The sequence below is a fragment of the Gorilla gorilla genome, chromosome 6, assembly GCF_029281585.2.
Source record: "Gorilla gorilla gorilla isolate KB3781 chromosome 6, NHGRI_mGorGor1-v2.1_pri, whole genome shotgun sequence".
Taxonomy (NCBI): Eukaryota; Metazoa; Chordata; class Mammalia; order Primates; family Hominidae; genus Gorilla; species Gorilla gorilla.
This window is the reverse complement of record NC_073230.2, coordinates 97,644,229-97,664,577: the sequence shown is the minus strand read 5'-3', so window position 1 is coordinate 97,664,577 and position 20,349 is coordinate 97,644,229. Positions and strand designations below refer to the sequence as shown.

At 41.6% G+C, this 20,349-nt stretch overlaps 1 protein-coding gene across 7 annotated transcripts in view; it reads left to right on the top strand.

The window, feature by feature from the left end:
* CDK14 (cyclin dependent kinase 14) overlaps positions 1-20,349 on the top strand; it is a 635,487-nt gene that overhangs the window by 569,750 nt on the left and 45,388 nt on the right. The window lies entirely within an intron of this gene.

Below are 20,349 nucleotides of genomic sequence, written 5' to 3'. Positions count from 1 at the left end.
AAATTGTCTCCACTTTCTCAGATGAACTAATTGGCCAGATGGCACCTTCACTGGTGACTTCAAAGAACTCAGAAGGGGCAAGCATTAGGTGAGGATAATTAGGCCAAATCTGGTGGTATAAAGTAGAGGTGTCCTTTCGATTAGGTTGATATAGCAACAGAGAGAGAAAGAGAGATAGAAATTAAAAGCAGAACTGAAGATTTGGGAGCCTCTGGCATAATAGGGCTTGATGGGATAAACAAAGATTCAAAAGCTGGGTCATTGTTACTGAGCTGTGAATAGAGGTCAGCACAGACAACAGAGAAAGTAAGGTCAGAAAAAAAAAGAGAGAAATAAGTTACAGGTGCATCTCGGCTACCAGCTTCTCCATGATGCCGAGCCAGGGCATTCCAACCTACAGTTATAGTGTCTTTCTCTTACTTTTCCAAAACACTTGTGGAGGTTGTAACCTGGAAGTCTTTAACAGATACTGCCCGTATACCTAGGATTTGCCTAAAACAGTGGGTTTTGTTGTTGTTGTTGTTCTTTTTTTTGAGATGGAGTCTCACTCTGTCACCCAGGCTGGAGTGCTGTGGCGTGATCTCCGCTCACTGCAAGCTCCGCCTCCTGAGTTCACGCCATTCTCCTACCTCAGCCTCCCAAGTAGCTGGGACTACAGGCGTCCACCATCACGCCCGGCTAAATTTTTGTATTTTTAGTAGAGATGGGGTTTCACCATGTTAGCCAGGACGGTCTCAATCTCCTGACCTCGTGATCTGCCCACCTGGGCCTCCCATAGTGCTGGGGTTACAGGCATGAACCACCATGCCCGGCCAACAGTGTTTTTAAATATTTAAGATAATAGTCAACTTTTAAAACTATGTAGATTTTACGTGAAAATACATTTTTTTCTGCATCTCATTTTTTTTGTTGTTGTTGTTAGAAAAAGGAAGATTAGACCACTTTGGGCATTCTCTAACAGCAGTGATCAGTAGGGCTGAGTAGTGGCTGCCTTCTTTAACAAAGGCTGTGACCTGAAGTTTGCCACAGTCCCTGCCACTCCTTCTTGTCCCCCTGCCACTCAGACTGAGAAGCAATTGCTATTTACCTTCACCTTCTGTGCTGTTTAACTTTCAGTGGAGGAAAAGAAAAGTGAAATATTTCTTGTAGCCATGTCTCTGTTGTCAATGTCAAATGTAAAAATAGCCCAGAGGAGCCTTTTGTTGTAAGAAGAATTGACAAGAGCCTATTTCCTTGTATAAATAATCTAGGCCACTTCACTCAAGTTGCCTTCTTGGCCCTTATTGAGCTGCTGTCTGAGAACTCATAATAATTGTATGGCATTTAATCTGGTTTATTGTTATATGTGTTTAGCTTCCATTTCCAAGGGAATCATAAAGCTTCATCAGGTAAAGTTGGTTTATTCCATAGCATATAACATAATGTTGTACACAAAGTGAAATATGTGCATATAGTTTCAGGGGAACCAGGAACAAAAGGAAAAGACTGTAACAATTTTCTAAAGAAGAAAGATCTCCGTGAAAATAAGTGACCCAACTGATTGAGAATGAGATGACAAATTAGCAAACATTTACTAAATGCCAACAGATCTCAGATGGATTTTGTAAGAGATCCAAAGATGTACAAGACATGGTCCCTATTGTCAAGCAGTTTACAGTGCAGTAGATGACATAAGATACGGATGATTCACTCAAGGTAAAATGTGAAAATTACTGTTATACAAATATAAATAAAGTGCAGTGAAAATAGAGCAGGGACAGACCTCATAAAGTTCAGGGAATGCTTCATGGAAAAGATAGCATCTGAGCTAAAACTTGAAGACTAGGTGGGATATTTATAGTCAGGGATGGGCTTCCAGGAAGGGCCACCTAAAACCACAGAACAGCTGAAAAGTCCAGGATATGTTTGAAGCTGGACAAGAAATGTAATCGCCTCAAAAACAGAGTAGGTGAGTGGGTACGTGTGTCCTGCTTAAAGGTAGGAAAGAGAATGTAGTAAAGACCATTCACTATAGCGTCAGAACAAGTACAAGCTACTTTTTTTCTTAACCTTTTCTCTTTGCCTCTTATTTCTAGAGATGGCTGTCATGCCATAAAGCACAATTGTAAGGTTAATAATAATAATGGTGGATGGGTACAGTGGTTCATGCCTGTAGTCAATCCCAGCTCTTTGGGAGGCCGAGGAGGGAGGATCACTTGAGCCCAGGAGTTTGAGTCCAGCCTAGGCAACATAGCGAGACCCTGACTCTACAAAAAATAAAACGTTAGCCAGGCATGGTAGTGCTCACCTGTAGTCCCAGCTACTTGGGAGGCTGATGTGGGAGGATCACTTGATCCCAGGAATGCAGTGAGTCAAGATCATGCCACTGTGCTCCAGCCTGTGTTACAGAGTGAGACCCTGTCTCTAAAATAATAATAGTAATAGTGAGAACATCTCACTTAATGAGTGCTTACTGCATGCTAGACATCATGTTGAGCACTTTACATGAGTAATTTCATTTAATCCTCATAACAACCCACTAAGGTAGGTGTTCTTATCCCCGTTTTGCAGAGGAGACTGAGACCTGAGCTGTTCCTTCGTGTCCTCAATGTCTTACAGCTATGAAGTGGTAGAGCTACATTTGTAAGGTAGAAAGATGTCATGTTGTTGCACTTATCAACTGGTCTTTTTATTCTGTCTTCTGACAAGCCTGCATTATTTTAGATGTTTCAGTCATAATCTAAGCCTGTGCAGTTATTTAGTTGCTAATGTCTAGAGAAGCTTTGTCTACCTCTAAGGATAAAATTAGAGGTTCAAGAATTACAGTGCCCCCAAAACCCTTACCAGATCAAGTTAACTAATCTGTAACTTGAACACCCTAAAGGCCCCATTTAAATACAATTTCACTGTTAGTGAGAAGCTCCAGAACCTTCATTAAAACTGAATGCAGTAAGAAATAAAAAGTATAAATCTGTCTTTAGAATCATGTTGGTTTTTCCAATAGATATCACAGTTACTAATAAAATGATAATGTTCTCTATAAATTTCATGAAGGCACAGTTGATCTGAAAACATTTGCAATTTCTACATAAGCATTTGTTTTTAAAAAATATATGCTTGAGATTCTATTATTATGGGCGATATTTGGATGGTATTGGCATTTCATAAATATTTCTTTCAGGATCAAAAATGCAGTAGGTGCAGTAGAATTCAACTGCAGCTTTAGACTCTGACCATTTTTAATAGATTCAGACAACTTTCCCTTATTTATGTTGACACAAGGGAGAAGCGACACAGATAACAGAAATCATTGAGTTTGAGGATGCAGTGTTTGGGCCACGCTGTATCATCAGAGTAATTTTTGATAGTCTCATAGTAAAAGTAGTTTGGTGCCTTAAAATACCAACAATTTTGGCCAGGATTTCTAAAGTGCCTGGAGCAAGTCTCCAAAAAGGGGTAATCCACTGGTAGATATTGGCGGGCTTGGAAAAATTGTTAAAAACAATGTGAAGAATCAAAGGTAAAACATGCAAGAGAGAGATGATTAAAAAGAAAAACATAAGCAACTTCTAGCATTTTGTTGCTACTATGAGACTTTTGGGTTATATCCTTAGAATTAGATAGGTATTAGGGACATAAGGGCAGAGAAAAGAGAAATAAGGGAGACTGTTTCTTCCTAAAGATTTGAACACTGAGATGGATCGCACTACTTTCCTTTCATTTTCACCTTTTTATTCTTACTTAACTATTTGCTGAAGCTTATGTGAGTTAAGCCATGAGTGTTTCAGGTATCAACTACTCTTAAAAACAAAAAGAATTGGTAGTCAGGGTTCCTAAGAAAAACACTAACTGGATAAGACAGAGGGAGGGATGACCTATTCTCTTGAGTGTTTTAAGATTTCCTATTGATATTGATAACCAATGTATGTGAAGACCTGTTCCGATTGAGCAATCTCACTGTGATCCATATAGTGCCTTATTTCTTTAGACATACTTTTTTTTAGAGGGCTGAAATTTAAATTAATAAATCAGCCAGGGCTGCATGCCAACATGACTTGAAAGTTAACTGGAATTTATTGATCTGCAGCCTACAAGCTGTTCTATGCCACACTGCACATAAGAAAGCCAGTCTTTAAAAGTTGCAAAAAAATTTTAATTACCTCAAAAAAGACATTTTACATTTCTAGACAGTAACTGTTGTTTGAGTGGACCCTTCTCCCCTCCACCCCTTCTCCCTCAAATTGGGTCATTAGTGACTAGTGTTGACAACAATGATAGCTAATGCAACATTCACAATCCATGCTCAATTTTCTGTGTTAATGGAGGAAATGGAAGAAATGGCTTGCCAGGCTGGTCACTCTTCAGCTCCTGTCCCTAAGGAAATTCAGTGAGCAGGCATAACTGTCTTGATGATAATTTCAAAAGATGGGGATGCAACTAGAAGCTGCTCATCTTCCTTATTAACTTGTTATGTATCTAGCCTCTCTGAATTTCCCAAACTCCTTAAGTCTATTTAAATTTGTCACTAGATGCTTTCCCTTGAAGAGCTACCTGTTGGGTAAATCTAAGTCTTTCCTATCCTGTATCCTAAACAAGCCCTTTAAACTTCAAAGGGATTAACCTGGCATTATTTGTTTATTTATTTATTTTTTATGTCAAGGCATCACAGATTAAATATCCTTTTATTTGACTCAAACTGAACAATAACATTCAAAACACACAATGGGAAGCTGTGCAGTTATCTCTCAAAATAGACAATGATGGTTTAATGAAGAGGTTGATAAAGCATATGTAGAAAAATCAGAATGTCAAAATAAGTACCAAGGAGAACATATACTTTTAAAAGGGGGCTAAAACATGTAGCTATACAATCTGGGGTTCTTATTGATTGATGGATTGACTGATTGATTGAGACAGAGTCTTGCTCTGTTGCCCAGGCTGGAGTGCAATAGCGCGACATTGGCTCACTGCAACCTCCAACTCTCAGGTTCAAGCGATTCTCCTGCCTCAGCCTCCTGAGTATTTGGGATTACAGATGCCCACCACCATGCCTGGCTGATTTTTGTATTTTTAGTAGAGTCAGGGTTTTGCCATGCCGGCCCTGCTGGTCTTGAACTCATGACCTCAGGTGATCTGCCTGCCTCAGCCTCCCAAAGTGCTAGGATCACAGGCGTGAGCCACCGTGCCCAGCGCTGAGGTTCTAATTCAACAATTTTTATTTGTAGTCGTGCCAACAGTAATTGGAGAAACATGTTCCTAATTGTTGGTGGGGAGAGGATTACAGTTAAGCATACATATTTTAATACGTATTCAATGTCTGAATTTGAAGAGTAAAAATGCATTGCTTTTACCACTTAAAAAGAGTTAAAATCAGATCCAGTTATTTGACACAGCAAAGACATACAAATGTACATGGCAATAGCAAGTTATATTGTTCAGGCAGTGAGTATGATGATACCCCACTTTTGTCCTTTACCATTCTACAAATTTTTCCAGTCATTCCAATCTCAACTTCCATTTTTCCATGCTGAACAACCCGCATTTTCTACCTTCTTCCATCTGCCTCCTTTTTTCTTTGATTATACACATACCTATCAATGAAATTATTTCCCTCCACTTTTAAACACAATATTTAGAATATTCTATTTCTACAATTTTATGGGACTTTTCTAATCATGTATCTTGCAGGATGTCGTAATCAAACTCACACAAATTGGGTGGGTGTAGACAAGTCAGTTTGGTAAAAGAATAAGGAGCATCATTTGCTTCATCAGCATCGTCTGACGATCACCTGTGTCATCACTTTCAGGGTTCCAACAGCCCCACCTCCACCAGCACCTCTCTCTGTCTCTCTCTCTCTCTCACACACACACACACACACACACACACACTTCTTCCCATGTTTTTAGGTATTTTATCACTTGGAAGAGGCAGATGTGTCCTGCAAGATTTGCCTTTTTTTTTCTTTTTTGAGTGTACTCTCTCTCTTACTCCGAGATAATTTTCAATATTAGAAAGAAAGTCCAACTAATGCTGGCTGCTAGTTACTTTTAACACTTCTCTGATGGAAAATGTTGGTTTGACTCATTATTTCCCATCTTTAATCAAAGTTTTCTTTCCCGGAGAAAACATTCTCCCCAGCCCCATGTTAAGTCTATTTTTCTAAACTGTCTTTGATGAAGAACCTTGTCAAGGGTTTTCTGAAAGTTTATAAATTATATCCTCTGCTTATTTACTGTCTCAGATAACTCAGAATGATTGGCAAGACATGCTTCTCTACATGTAAACCATGTTGCCTTTCTCCTAACAGATTATGTTTGCATATATGACAATTATATTGCACTTTATTGTAGATACTGTCTACTTGCTATATTTGAAGTGGAGCTGTGAGTCCCAGGACTCAAACCAAACTCTTTCCCGCCTCCCCCCCATTAAAGCCTGAATGGGTACATGAAAAATTCAGGATAATGACCAACTCTGAAATTGTTCAACCCTTTGGTATGATAATACTTAATAACTTTTATTTTTGTCTTTGTTTCTAATTATGTTTGACTTTAAAATTAGCATGTTTAACATTAAAATCATCATCAGGGAATCAGTCAAGTAGTAAAAGGAGACCTTGGGTTAAATGCTTATATGTCTATCCACACACATACTTACATGTATACACACATATGCATATATAATCAATAGCTATCTCTGGCTTCTGAGTATGTTTGAATAAAATTAAGCTGTATAGGCTGAAATAAAAATGGATTTTTAAAGGGAATTTGCAGGCCAGGTGTGGTGATTCACGCCTGTAATCTCAGCACTTTGAGAGGATAAGGCAGGAGGATCACTTGAGCCCAGCAGTTCCACACCAGCTTGGGCAAGTTAGAGAGACCCCATCTCTACAAAAAAATTTAAAAAATTAGCCAGGTCCAGTGTGGTGGCATGTACCTGTGGTCCCAGCTGAGGTGGGGAAATCACTTGGGCTGTGGAGGTCAAGGCTGTAGTGAACTATGATCATGCCACTGCATTCCAGCCTGGGCAATCAGCGAGACCCTGTCTCCAAAAAAAAGGAATTTGCAAATAGATAATGATGTGCATATAACTACATTTTACCCACATAGGAATCTTCCATTTCCATTTCCTCTGATAAGATATGACGGTAGCTTCCTGGGCGGGTATGAAGTTTGTGAGGTAATAGTTAGCATTAGTGCCTTAGGGTAAAAAGTGGAGTGCCCCTCTGAGTACAGCCTGACCTAGATGTTTAGGCTACAATGTCAGGTGAGCCGTAGTGTCCACTCTTAAGGACATTGCATTCTTTGGGGAGAGATAGACAACAATCAGTGAGTCTGGTCAGAGGAACGAGGACCATGGTCAGGCACACCCAGGAGTCCCTGGGGAATCCTGAGAGGGGTGTATAAATAGGCCGCTGGTGGGATGTCTTCCTTTGCAGTATTATTTTTTTTTCATTTCCTTCATATTAGTACAAGCCAACAAATGTTTATTCAGTTCTTGCTATTTACCAGGCTCTATGGGAGATATACCTACTGCCTGTAAGGGGCTGCAGACCAACAGCATCAGTTATTGAAATTTTATATAAAAACATGAGACACCATATGTGAAAACCTGTAATCAGGGAGACTGTGCCCTGGAGTGGAGACCTAATGATTTTAGAGTACTTCGGATGGACCAGTAGTCCTGGCTGACTGTTAATAATAACATTTATTTAACACCTTGACTTTTGCTATAAAACAATTTTGCCATAAAACAATTTTGCCCTGTTGAGAAAGGAATCATTGCAGTATACAAGCAAAAGGTCCATATCAAGATACTGAGTACATAGCCCTTGAAGAAGGGAAGTAGTAACAGATATGAGATGTTATTTAGGTGGGAAGAAACATTGAAAATGGCTTTATTTCAATATTTCAAAACATTTCTTCCCTCTTCTGAAACCATTTTCCGAACATGCCATTCACTTTGGGAGCTTCATAAAAAAAAAAAAGGCACCACTTTCAGCACGTTACAGCCTAATTCTTCATGCTCTTTCCTTTTTGACTTTCCTTCTCTTCCCTTTGTGCCACCTTACTTGAGTACCCCATCCTCCCATGCAGGCACACATGGAATTCCAAGTGTGGAAGCAAATTGCTGATGGACTGCAAATGATATTCTAATAGTTTTTAGCAGTTCAAGCTCTCTCTCTGTTAACATGTAGCTAATGCATAAAATGTTAATACTCCTTAAAAAGAACATATGTTACAATCTTAGTGCCTTGTCAGACAGACTCTAATCTGTTAACAATTTTAGGCTGACAAAAGCTTGTTCTTGGCCCCATATCTGTCTCTACAGTTCTCTCCACTATATATCCTGTGCAAGTTCAAAGCATGATGATGACATTAGATAGCACACATGTTGGTTTCATTAGCTAGCTCTAAACTGTTTTATGTGAATGCACTAATTTCACTGTACAGAATTAACTAGGCCATATGGGTGTGTTCTGGTTGCCCTGATACATTCATTTTCTTCCACTCTGTTTTCCCCCTCTCTTTACTGACCCTGTGTATCCAAATCTGTAGTGATGGGGGAAAATTGATTGACTCAGAAAGTAGGGGATTGCGATGTAGTGATTTCATGCTCAGTTGTTGGCTAACAAGGCACCATAGTTTTTATTTAGTGAGCCCTGGTAGCAGGAGATGAAGAATTGTGTAGGGCCCAGCTGCCACGGTTACAGAGCAAGCAGCTTAAAGGGCTTCAGGGTTCCAAGTGTGAGGGGAATTGTCTCTTCTCAGCAGGTAAGGGATAGATCTAGGCAGAGTCTGTTGTGTTCAAGATGCTGACTGGCCTGGCCAATTCATAAATCCAAAAAATTACAACATCTTCTGGTCAGGAGGAAGTGGAAGGGACATTCAATGGTGCATTTAACCCTTTTAATGCCAGGATATAATACCTCTTGCTTGCTGGCTGTTTACACGGGGACATTTCGTGTTTAAAATATGTCTTTAAAATGTAATTTTCATTTCCAAGTCTCCTTTTAAATTAAAATAGATTAACCAATTAATTATCTATTTAGTGAAAGCTAGTTAGTCAATCCATTTACATTTGCTGCTCTCATATATTTACATGTGTTTCAGACAGTTGTGATTTTTTTTTCCAGATTGGTCTAAAAGGACTAGAAAGCCCTAAGGTTTATGTTCTCATTGTGTATGTGTGTGTTTCTACATGTGTTCACACACGCCCAAACATATATAGGATCACACTAAATTTATACAAGTTTTTAAACACTTAAACTTTATTTAGTATATAATCATTTTTAGTAAGAATTTGGCCTTTACTCCATCTATGAAAAATAGTTGTTAAGTCAACCATGGTTCTGAAGAGAAACACAAAGGATAGGATTTGTCCTATTAGGAAAACTATTTTCAAGCATGTTAGAATTACTGTTAATATTCTGAGTCCAAGTGAGCCCAGGAAGGACCTCTAGTTGATGAAGTTAGCTTTCTTCTAGTTTCTATATATATTTAAGGATAATACAATTTTATCTCTTTAAAGAACATTAAAATTTAAATTTTGATTCAGATCTTTCAGGCCTTTTAGCCTGAAAGATAGATCTGAATCAAAATGAATTAGGTATTACTATAATAAATACAAGATTCCTATTTCTTATTTGCCTCATTAATGCATAAAGTATTTTTATTGTGTTTATGTGAAGAACTCTGCTGAAGGACACAGATGTCATTATTAATATTTTCTATTTAATGCCTGCAGTGTCCCAAGGATTGTATATCCCATGAAGCAGACATAATTTATTCTTAAAACTGGAGTTCCCTTGGTGGGAATACTCCCTGTGTTTCTGCTTTAGTATTCAGCCTCTTGCTCTTACCCTTCTCATTCCTACACCCCAGTCTTTAGGCTGTCTCATAATTTGGGACTGAGAACTCAAAAGTCCCAGTTTCAAAGTGAGTCTGATTTGCTAACAGGTACAAGTCTAGTGGGAGCATCCTCATCACAGAATCCACTCATTTCAGATCATATCCCTGATACAGAATAGACCTATTAAAAGTGGCTTGTTGCTATTCACATTCAGACAACTATGAATTTAATCATGCTCTCATTCATGCAAAACATAATTTCACCTGTTAAAAGCCTGAGCAAATGTAGTTAGCCTATAAAGTTGGGGGCTGGACCTGAGTTTCTCTAACTCCGGAGTTATGATGGGGTTTCATTTAAAACCATACCTTTTTTATTTCCTGACTTTTGTTTCTCTGGTTGATTTCTTAACAATGCTATTTTAAATAATATTTGCCATGCTTTTACAACAATCTAAATAGAAGCTGGTTTGGAATGACATCCCTCTTGGCAGTCCACATTTGGTTCTAAAAGGTCACTTGTGTTCATTGTATCATGGATGCAGAAAAGAAAAAATGCTTCCCTTTTCTCCGCATCTTCTGCCTTTGATCCAAACTCATGCCTAGATGGGTGACAGAATTCAGTGGTAGCTAAATGCCTACATTTCATGGTCACTAAGATGGAGAAAGGAGTCTCAGTTTTGCCCACCTATGATGTAACGTTATAGCCCATCAAGCCCAAAACAGAAAAGTGAGGTAGTCTAAAGCAATGGAAATTAAGGCCAACATGAGATGGAACAGTCCTTGCAGTATGCAGACTCAGTTGGAGTTATACCCATGCATTACATAAAACCGAACTTGTGTGTTTGGGATTATGGTGTTCTTAAATGCTACCAATGGGCTTGGTTGGCTTTATAAACCAGTCATACTTTCCTCATGTGGTTACAACTTCTCCAAAGCCTCACAGAAAAATTATAGCTCCCCACATAGACCGCTTATTCATAGTGTTGTGTCTTGTGAATCGTGGTATGATCTTTTGGTCTCCATAGATACATAGCAACTTAAGAGTAATTTAGAATATAGTGGGGAAGCATACCAACTAGAATTACCACTTGGGAATCACAATCAGTCAAAATTCTTTTTTGTCTCCTTCACTTATTTCATTACTAAATCATATCTTATAATATCAGAAATTACTATGATGGGTAAGAATTTCATTATATTACATTTTTGGGTTTACTTCTATGCATCTCTTAGCTATCTGGCAAAGCTAAGTGGATATAGAACATATTCTTTAGCTTTAATATTTATCTAATTCATTTCATTCATTGAATTATTTCTGATGCTTATGTTGTGTTGCATTCATAAGTCATGTGAAAGTTGCTTCCAGAATTTTCTTCAAACAACCTGTACTTATTTTACATAAAGATTCATCTATTTCCTGTAATCTGTCATTTGTTCAATAAATCTTTATTGAATACTATGTGCTATGTGCTGGGGCTGTAAAGCTTAGAAATAATTAGATATTATCACAGTGCTTAAGGAACTGACAAACGAGCAAGAGAGACATGCATGTAAAGTTGATACAGGTGGGAAGTGCTGTAGCCCAAGTGTGAAAAAATATGATGTAGGAGACAGAGAAGAGCAACTCAGGTTAGCATGTCAGCATTAAAACTCTAGCACGTAAATGTGGGAAGCACTAGTAACACCATTTTCCTGATTTGCCTATGGTAAGAATGATCTTATATAATAACTATATGCCCCACAGGTTGAGTACCATTTTCCATGTATGTCAAGAACAGAAAGAAGCCCCAAATAGTTTATAGTATAAATAAGTCAAAGCTATGCTCTGAAGAATTCAAGGGAGAGATTGATACATCTGTTTCAGTGAGGGGTTAGAGATGGAGTGGAGCTGTGGCCAGCTGTAGGGCTGGTGGGAATGGATCAGGGCAGCATAGCTAGGAGACTGGCATGGCAGGGGTCAGAGATTCTCCTGGAAAGATGCAGACATGCATTGAAAAACTAACAAGAAGCCCTAGACTCAGGAACTTGAATTCTAGGCAGAGAAACTTTCAACTTGATGCAGCAGACAATAAGTATTTATAATAACAGATGCTGGTGAGGTTATGGAAAAGAAGGAATGCTTGTACAGTGTTGGTGTGAGTGTAAATTAGTTCCACCACTGTAGATGACAGTGTGATGATTCCTCAAGGAGCTAAAAGCAGAACTGTCATTTGACCCAGCAATCCCATTATGCTCAAAGGAATATAAATCATTCTCTTATAAAGACACATGCACACATATGTTCATTGCAGCGTTACTCACATTAGCAAAGACATGGAATCAACCTAAATGCCCACCAATGATAGACTAAATAAAGAAAATATGGCACATATACACCATGGAATACTGTGCAGCCATAAAAAAGAATGAGATCATGTCCTTTGCAGGGACATGGATGGAGCTGGAGGCCATTTTCTCTGGCAAACTAATGCAGGAACGGAAAATCAAATACTGGATGTTCTTACTTACAAGTCAGAAGTAAGTGATGAGAACACATGGACACATAGAGGGAAACAACACATACTGGGGCTTATCAGAGGATGGAAGATGGGATGAGGGAGAGGATCAGGAAAAATAACTAATGGGTACTAGGCTTACTACCTGAGTAACGAAATAATCTGCCCAACAAACTCCCATGACACGAGCTTACCTATGTAACAAACCTGCATATGTACCCCTGAACTTAAAAGTTTTTAAAAAAAGAAAATTAAGTTGACAAAAAAACAAAAGTATTTATAGTTGTGTCTTTGAGCAGGGAAATTACACTATGGAAGTAGTGGGATTTGAATAACGTTTGCTATGGGAGGGAGTTCTGACTGCAATGTGTAAATATGTTCATTGAAAAATTTTGCAAAAGCATGAAAATAAATCTCTTAAAATCACCAAGCCTCAGAAACAATTTTGATTTTAACATTTTTCCATCTTAACATTTTAATATACTTCCAGGTTTTAGGGGTTTTATTATTTGTCTTTGCTTTTTTTTTTTTTTTAAACAGAATTGGGGTTATACTTTACTTAACTTTTATAATCTCCTTTTTTTTCCGCTTAGTAAATCTTGAATATTTCCCCATGTCATCATCAAATCCTCTTCTGCTTGGTGTATTTTCCTTAATATGAATGTGCCACAGTTATGTTTAGCCAACCATTGAACATTAAAGTTGTTTCCAAGTCCTAACTATATGATTCATGTTGCCATGAAGATCTCTGTATATAAATCTTTCCCTACATTGCTAATTATATCCTTAAGATACACTTTCAGAAATTTTAAGTCAAAATAAATTTCAAGCCAACAGATATGGATAATTAAGGTTGCTGGTATATATTGCCACCTTTAAAACACTTTTAGAAAAATTAAGTGGATATGGTATGCAGCACATCTTGGAAGAGAAATTCTGTGAGAAGCAATTCCATCTCAGATGGCTGGGTTCAAATCATGGCTCCTCTTACTGTGTCACCTTGGTCAAATAACTTAATCTTTGTGCCTTGGTTTCTTCCTGTGTAGTGAGATAATTCATTTGAAGCAATTAGAGCACTGCTTGGCACATTCCAGCTGACATTATTGAGTTGTTGTTAGTATTATTATGGCAGTAATTTAGCTTTGAAATGATGAGAGCCTAGGTCAAATTAATGAGAAGAAAGATACAGAGAGAAATCTTTGACAAATCAGTCATATTTGGTGACTAATTGGCTATATAGGCCAAAGAAGGGAGATAAGTGAAAAAATGAGCCAAACGTTTTAAGCCTGGGGAAGTGGATGTTTCAGTGATGAAAGTGGCCTCTGGCTTAGGGCATACTGAAGTGGACACAGTGGGAGATGGACACAAGCTAGTGACTATAGATTTCAGGGTAAAGAACGAGGAAGGGCATGTTGATTTGGGAATGATCAGAAGTGAACTATTGACATGAAAATGGGTAGACTCCCAGGAAGAGTGAGGACTGAGAGAACAGGGCTTAGGATCCTAGACTGCTGGAGGAAAGTAGAGAGAAGGAACAGCAGGAAGGAAGACCAGCTAGCCAAGGATCTGAGAAGATGCCATTGCAGAGGTGAACAGAGAATCATAGTTGTGAGAACCATACAAGGATAAATGTCACAAAGAAGAGGGTAGTCAGCAATGCCAAATAGCAAAACGTCCAAAGGTGATGGGAAGTAAAGAAAATTACTAATTCTAGTTAATAAATTAAAGGTAAAAGAGTTTGCATTTTCTTTGTGTATTTCATGATGGTTCTTTTGTTCATTTTTTTCCTAGCTTCTCAAAACTTTCTTTGTGAATTTTAGTCACTATGTTTTATTGGTTGTTTTCAAACACAACTTAGAATTCTTTTTATTCCGTTAGCCACATTTTAAGAAAACTTGTGAAGCAGTTAGTTCCCCAACTCACAGTGTAACAGATCTTTGTTTCTTATTCACTATCATCTTTGACACAGTTGCCTAAGCATTTGGTTCATGTAACCATTAAAAACACATGAGCAAAAATGCTAGAAAATAAACAAGATTGCAATGTTTTATGCAGTAATAACTTGCAAAGTCTCCCCTTTGAAACTGAGGCCATTTTTGTGTCATTGAAGTATAGTAGAATGACCCATTAACAAGATTTCTGTTGGGTTTATATATTAAAACAGATGAAATCATTTTAAACAAAATGTTAAAAGCATTTACTTCCTAGCTCAGGCTAAGCTTGATCCAAAAATTATTTAACATTTGTCCAAAATTTAAAAACAAAATAAAACTAAGTTTTGACCCCTAATTCACTTGCTGGGTAAAACCTGGAAAGATATTTTGAGATATAAAAACTCTATCACTAATTTAAAATCATTTTTAATTTCTTTTTTTTTTAAAATTTTATTTTATTTTATTTATTTATTTATTTTTACTTTATTTTATTTATTTTTTTTTTATTGATCATTCTTGGGTGTTTCTCACAGAGGGGGATTTGGCAGGGTCATAGGACAACAGTGGAGGGAAGGTCAGCAGATAAACAAGTGAACAAAGGTCTCTGGTTTTCCTAGGCAGAGGGCCCTGCGGCCTTCCACAGTGTTTGTGTCCCTGGGTACTTGAGATTAGGGAGTGGTGATGACTCTTAAGGAGCATGCTGCCTTCAAGCATCTGTTTAACAAAGCACATCTTGCACCGCCCTTAATCCATTCAACCCTGAGTGGATACAGCACATGTTTCAGAGAGCACAGGGTTGAGGGTAAGGTCACAGATCAACAGGATCCCAAGGCAGAAGAATTTTTCTTAGTACAGAACAAAATGAAAAGTCTCCCATGTCTACCTCTTTCTACACAGACACCGCAACCATCCGATTTCTCAATCTTTTCCCCACCTTTCCCCCCTTTCCATTCCACAAAACCGCCATTGTCATCATGGCCCGTTCTCAATGAGCTGTTGGGTACACCTCCCAGACGGGGTGGTGGCCGGGCAGAGGGGCTCCTCACTTCCCAGTAGGGGCGGCCGGGCAGAGGCGCCCCTCACCTCCCGGATGGGGCGGCTGGCCGGGCAGGGGGCTGACCCCCCCACCTCCCTCCTGGACGGGGCGGCTGGCCGGGCAGAGGGGCTCCTCACTTCCCAGTAGGGGCGGCCGGGCAGAGGCGCCCCTCACCTCCCGGATGGGGCGGCTGGCCAGGCGGGGGGCTGACCCCCCCACCTCCCTCCCGGACGGGGCGGCTGGCTGGGCGGGGGGCTGACCCCCCACCTCCCTCCCGGATGGGGCGGCTGGCTGGGCGGGGGGCGGGGGGCTGACCCCCCATCTCCCTCCCGGACGGGGCGGCTGGCTGGGCAGAGGGGCTCCTCACTTCCCAGTAGGGGCGCCCGGGCAGATGCGCCCCTCACCTCCCGGACGGGGCAGCTGGCCAGGCGGGGGGCTAACCCCCCCACCTCCCTCCCGGACGGAGTGGCTGGCCGGGCAGAGGGGCTCCTCACTTCCCAGTAGGGGTGGCCTGGCAGAGGCGCCCCTCACCTCCCAGAAAGGGCAGCTGGCCGGGGAGGGGGGGCTGATCCCCCCACCTCCCTCCCGGACGGGGCGGCTGGCCGGGCAGAGGGGCTCCTCACTTCCCAGTAGGGGCAGCCGGGCAGAGGCGCCCCTCACCTCCCGGACAGGGCGGCTGGCCAGGCGGGGGGCTAACCCCCCCACCTCCCTCCCGGATGGGGCGGCTGGCCAGGCGGGGGGCTGACCCCCCCACCTCCCTCCCGGACGGAGCAGCTGACCGGGCAGAGGGGCTCCTCACTTCCCAGTAGGGGCGGCCGGGCAGAGGTGCCTCTCACCTCCCGGACGGGGCGGCTGGCCAGGCGGGGTCTAACCCCCCCACCTCCCTCCTGGACGGGGCGGCTGGCCGGGCGGGGGACTGACCCCTCCACCTCCCTCCCGGACAGAGCGGCTGGCCGGGCAGAGGGGCTCCTCACTTCCCTGTAGGGGCGGCCGGGCAGAGGCACCCCTCACCTCCCGGACAGGGCGGCTGGCCTGGTGGGGGGCTGATCCCCCCACCTCCCTCCCGGACGGGGCGGCTGGCCGAGCGGGGGGCTGACCCCCCCACCTCCCTCCCGGACGGGGCGGCTGGCCGGGCGGGGGGCTGACCCCCCCACCTCCCTCCCGGACGAGGTGGCTGCCGGGCGGAGACGCTCCTCACTTCCCAGATGGGGCAGCTGCTGGGCAGAGGGGCTCCTCACTTCTCAGACAGGGCGGTTGCCAGGCAGAGGGTCTCCCCACCTCTCAGACGGGGCGGCTGGGCAGAGACGCTCCTCACATCCCGGACGGGGCGGCAGGGCAGAGGTGCTCCCCACATCTCAGACGATGGGCGGCCGGGCAGAGACGCTCCTCACTTCCAGGATGTGATGGCGGCCAGGAAGAGGCGCTCCTCACTTCCCAGGTGGGATGGCGGCCGGGCAGAGAGGCTCCTCACCTTCCAGACTGGGCAGCCAGGCAGAGGGGCTCCTCACATCCCAGACGATGGGTGGCCAGGCAGAGACGCTCCTCACTTCCCAGACGGGGTGGCGGCCGGGCAGAGGCTGCAATCTCGGCACTTTGGGAGGCCAAGGCAGGCGGCTGGGAGGTGGCTGTAGCGAGCCGAGATCACGCCACTGCACTCCAGCCTGGGCGCCATTGAGCACTGAGTTAACGAGACTCCGTCTGCACTCCCGGCACCTCGGGAGGCCGAGGCTGGCAGATCACTCGCGGTTAGGAGCTGGAGACCAGCCCGGCCGACACAGCGAAACCCCGTCTCCACCAAAAAAATACGAAAACCAGTCAGGCGTGGCGGCGCGCGCCTGCAATCGCAGGCACTCGGCAGGCTGAGGCAGGAGAATCAGGCAGGGAGGTTGCAGTGAGCTGAGATGGCAGCAGTACCGTCCAGCTTCGGCTCGGCATCAGAGGGAGACAGTGGAAAGAGAGGGAGAGGGAGACCGTGGGGAGAGGGAGAGGGAGAGGGAGAGGGAGAGCAATCATTTTTAATTTCATTCCACTTTGTACCAGTTGATTTCCCATAATCAGTTCGCTGTTCTTACATTTTAAGGCCTAGCTTGTTGGCACTCATTTATCACCTTCTAACTTTCTAAGTAACTTTGTCTGGAATAGGCCGCCAGACCTCTCATTAACTAGTTGCCCACTACTGGTGTTTCCCATCACCATTAAAGTACAATTTGTTGTTTGTTTTTTAATTTAATTTGAAATATAATTTCCCTATAGACCTGGTCTACCTGACTTTGAATTAAATCATTCCAAGGTTGATTTTTCCCCAAAATATGTGGTTGGATAATTTTTAAATCTCTTCATTAAATTTGGCTTAAACTGTTCTTTGTCCTGTTTTCTATTACTTCTTGGTTGCCCAGCACAGCAGTGAGCCCCGATGGATTCTTTAGAACGGCTGTTTGACAACGATTTAAGGAGGGAGTGAGGAGATCCTTTTCTTTTTTTTTCTTCTTGCTCTCTCTTGCCTACAGCTGCTCTCAATATGGCTCACCATGACTGAAAGGAAATGAATAAAGATGAGTTATCGGAACTGAAAATCAGCCACAGAGCAGAAGCAATTCGTACTCCCCAACCCATCCCCAAATCCAGTGGGGAAAAGGAAGTCATTGCCATCGTTTATTTATTCATATATTTTTAATGGTGGGAGGATTATTTTTTAAATCTTGTACCTATAAGTGGTGGCCATTTGGAGCATTTATGAAAAGCCATATGGTTTCAAATGAGATTCCCATCACATTCTCTGCATTTGAAACCATTTTATGCTGAGCCTCTTGGCAGGGTCCACACTTGGAGCATGAGCAGCCCCATAAAACACTGTAGACAAAACTGAAGAACATGCAAATAGCACTTAAGGAAATGTTGGGGGTTTGAAATGCCATTTTTGGATGGGCCTTCACTTGGGTGATACAACTATATTTTATTTTAAGCAGCTATCATTTCCATATTTTGTGCATTACATGTCTCTAGGAATTAATTCCATCCTTGTGACTTAGGTATCTTAAGTGCTCAAAGAGATTTCAAATAGGGAAACATGGAAAAAGAGTTGGGAATTTGGGTCTGAATTAGGATGCAAAATAAAGTTCATCAGAGAGGTTGCTGAATCATACGTTTCATATTTTCTCTTTCTCTATGAGAAGAAAGAATGTGTGTATGAAAAGCAATTTCTTGCTAAAATTACGTCATGTCTCCTTAGATTTTGGAACATGAGCACCTAAACTCTGGCCGCAATCAGCTTATCCATGAGGAGCAAGAGGCTCACTGTGGCTTGATCCTCAAAGGCCCCATAGTGCTTCTAGTCATACTTCAGATTCATGTAGACCTGGGTTCAAATCCCAGCAACATCACTTCTTGCTAACTGTGTCCATGGACAAGTGACTGAATCTCTCCAAGGCTCATTTTCTTCATTTACAAGTATGAATGATACTGCTAATCTTACAAAGGTGATGCTGTGAGTTAAATGAGAGAGGACAGATGTCAAATGCCTCCTATTACCTGAGAGGCATTGGGTCATTGTAGCATGGCCATTAGGAGTTCCAGTTCCAGAGTTAACTGTCCTGGTTTGAAAGCTTCTCTGACAGGTATTAACTTTGTGGCCTTGGGAAAGAAGCTCCCATTTCCCATATAGAGAGTGACGGCAATCATACTCATATCCCACAGATGTATGATGAGAAGTGACTGTAATGATACATGTAAAGCTCTTAGACTAGCTCCTGCATGGCACATGGAAAGTTCTCCACACTCTCATTTGCTGACCTTGCAGGATGGTTGGGCAAATGGGCATTAGTATCTGTAATTCCTAGCATATAATGAATAAGCAGTATGTGGTAGCTGCTGCCCCTGTCATCCAGTGCAGAGTCCCACTTTACAATGAGTATTCTTGGTCAGATACCCTGGTCTATCATGGCCACAGGAGCTTCTGGTCTGGCACGTGCCATCTGTGATGCCACTGTATTTCTCAAAGCCATGATGAGTTTCATAACTCCCAAGAAACTTTTTTCTCAATATCCATTTGCCAAACATTATATATATAATATATTATATTATATACATTAATTATATACATTAAATATATATAAATATTTATATATAAACAGTATATATACATTATATACATTATACATAAATATACATTAAATACATTATACATTAAATATACATAAAATATATATAATGTATGTTTGGCAAATATATATTTTATATATATAAGCTCCCATTCTGCAGCCTAGGCTGGAGTGCAGTGGTGCAATCTTGACTCACTGCAGTCTCGACCTCCCGTGCTCAAGCATTCTGCCCACCTCAGCCTGCCGAGTAGCTAGGACTACAGGCACATGCTATCATGCCCAGCTAATTTTTCTTTTTATTTTTTATACGCACAGGGTTTTGCCGTGTTTCTCAAGCTAGTCTCAAACTCCGCAGCTCAAGCGATCTGCCTGCCTTGACCTCCCAAAGTGCTGAGATTACAGGCCAAACATAGAAATTTTTGACATCCATTAGGTTGTTGCACTTCCAGACTCATTACAATGGAGATGTAGAATTTGTCACAATTTGCATTTTAATGGAATATGAAATATTCTCTAGTTTTGGAGAAGTTTTTCTGTGAAGTAATGTGTGCTTTCCAAGATAAGTTATATTATAATGAAAATTGCCATAGAAAGGAAGACTGTGAGAGGTTGTTCTAAGGCAGGAATGTGAGTAAGTGGTCCCTCTACCCTGTCAGAGGTAAGGAATTGATGGTCAAAGGGTTGACATCTTTGTCCAGCTTAGATACAGTCAGGTCACAGGTGGCATTTAATGCCCTGGCTGTCTAGAGGCAACCCCCCAAAAAGTTAGGTTCTTGAACTTTAGGGCTTGAAAAGAAAGTGGGAATTATGTTGTATTTCAATAATGTGCTTTTACCAGAAGGAAAAACAACTTTTAATATCTGTGAACACTTTATTTAATAGCCAACAAATGTGATATGTTGCTGATAGAAAAAATGTCTATTTCAATGTTGTGCTTCATGGTAATAGAACAAA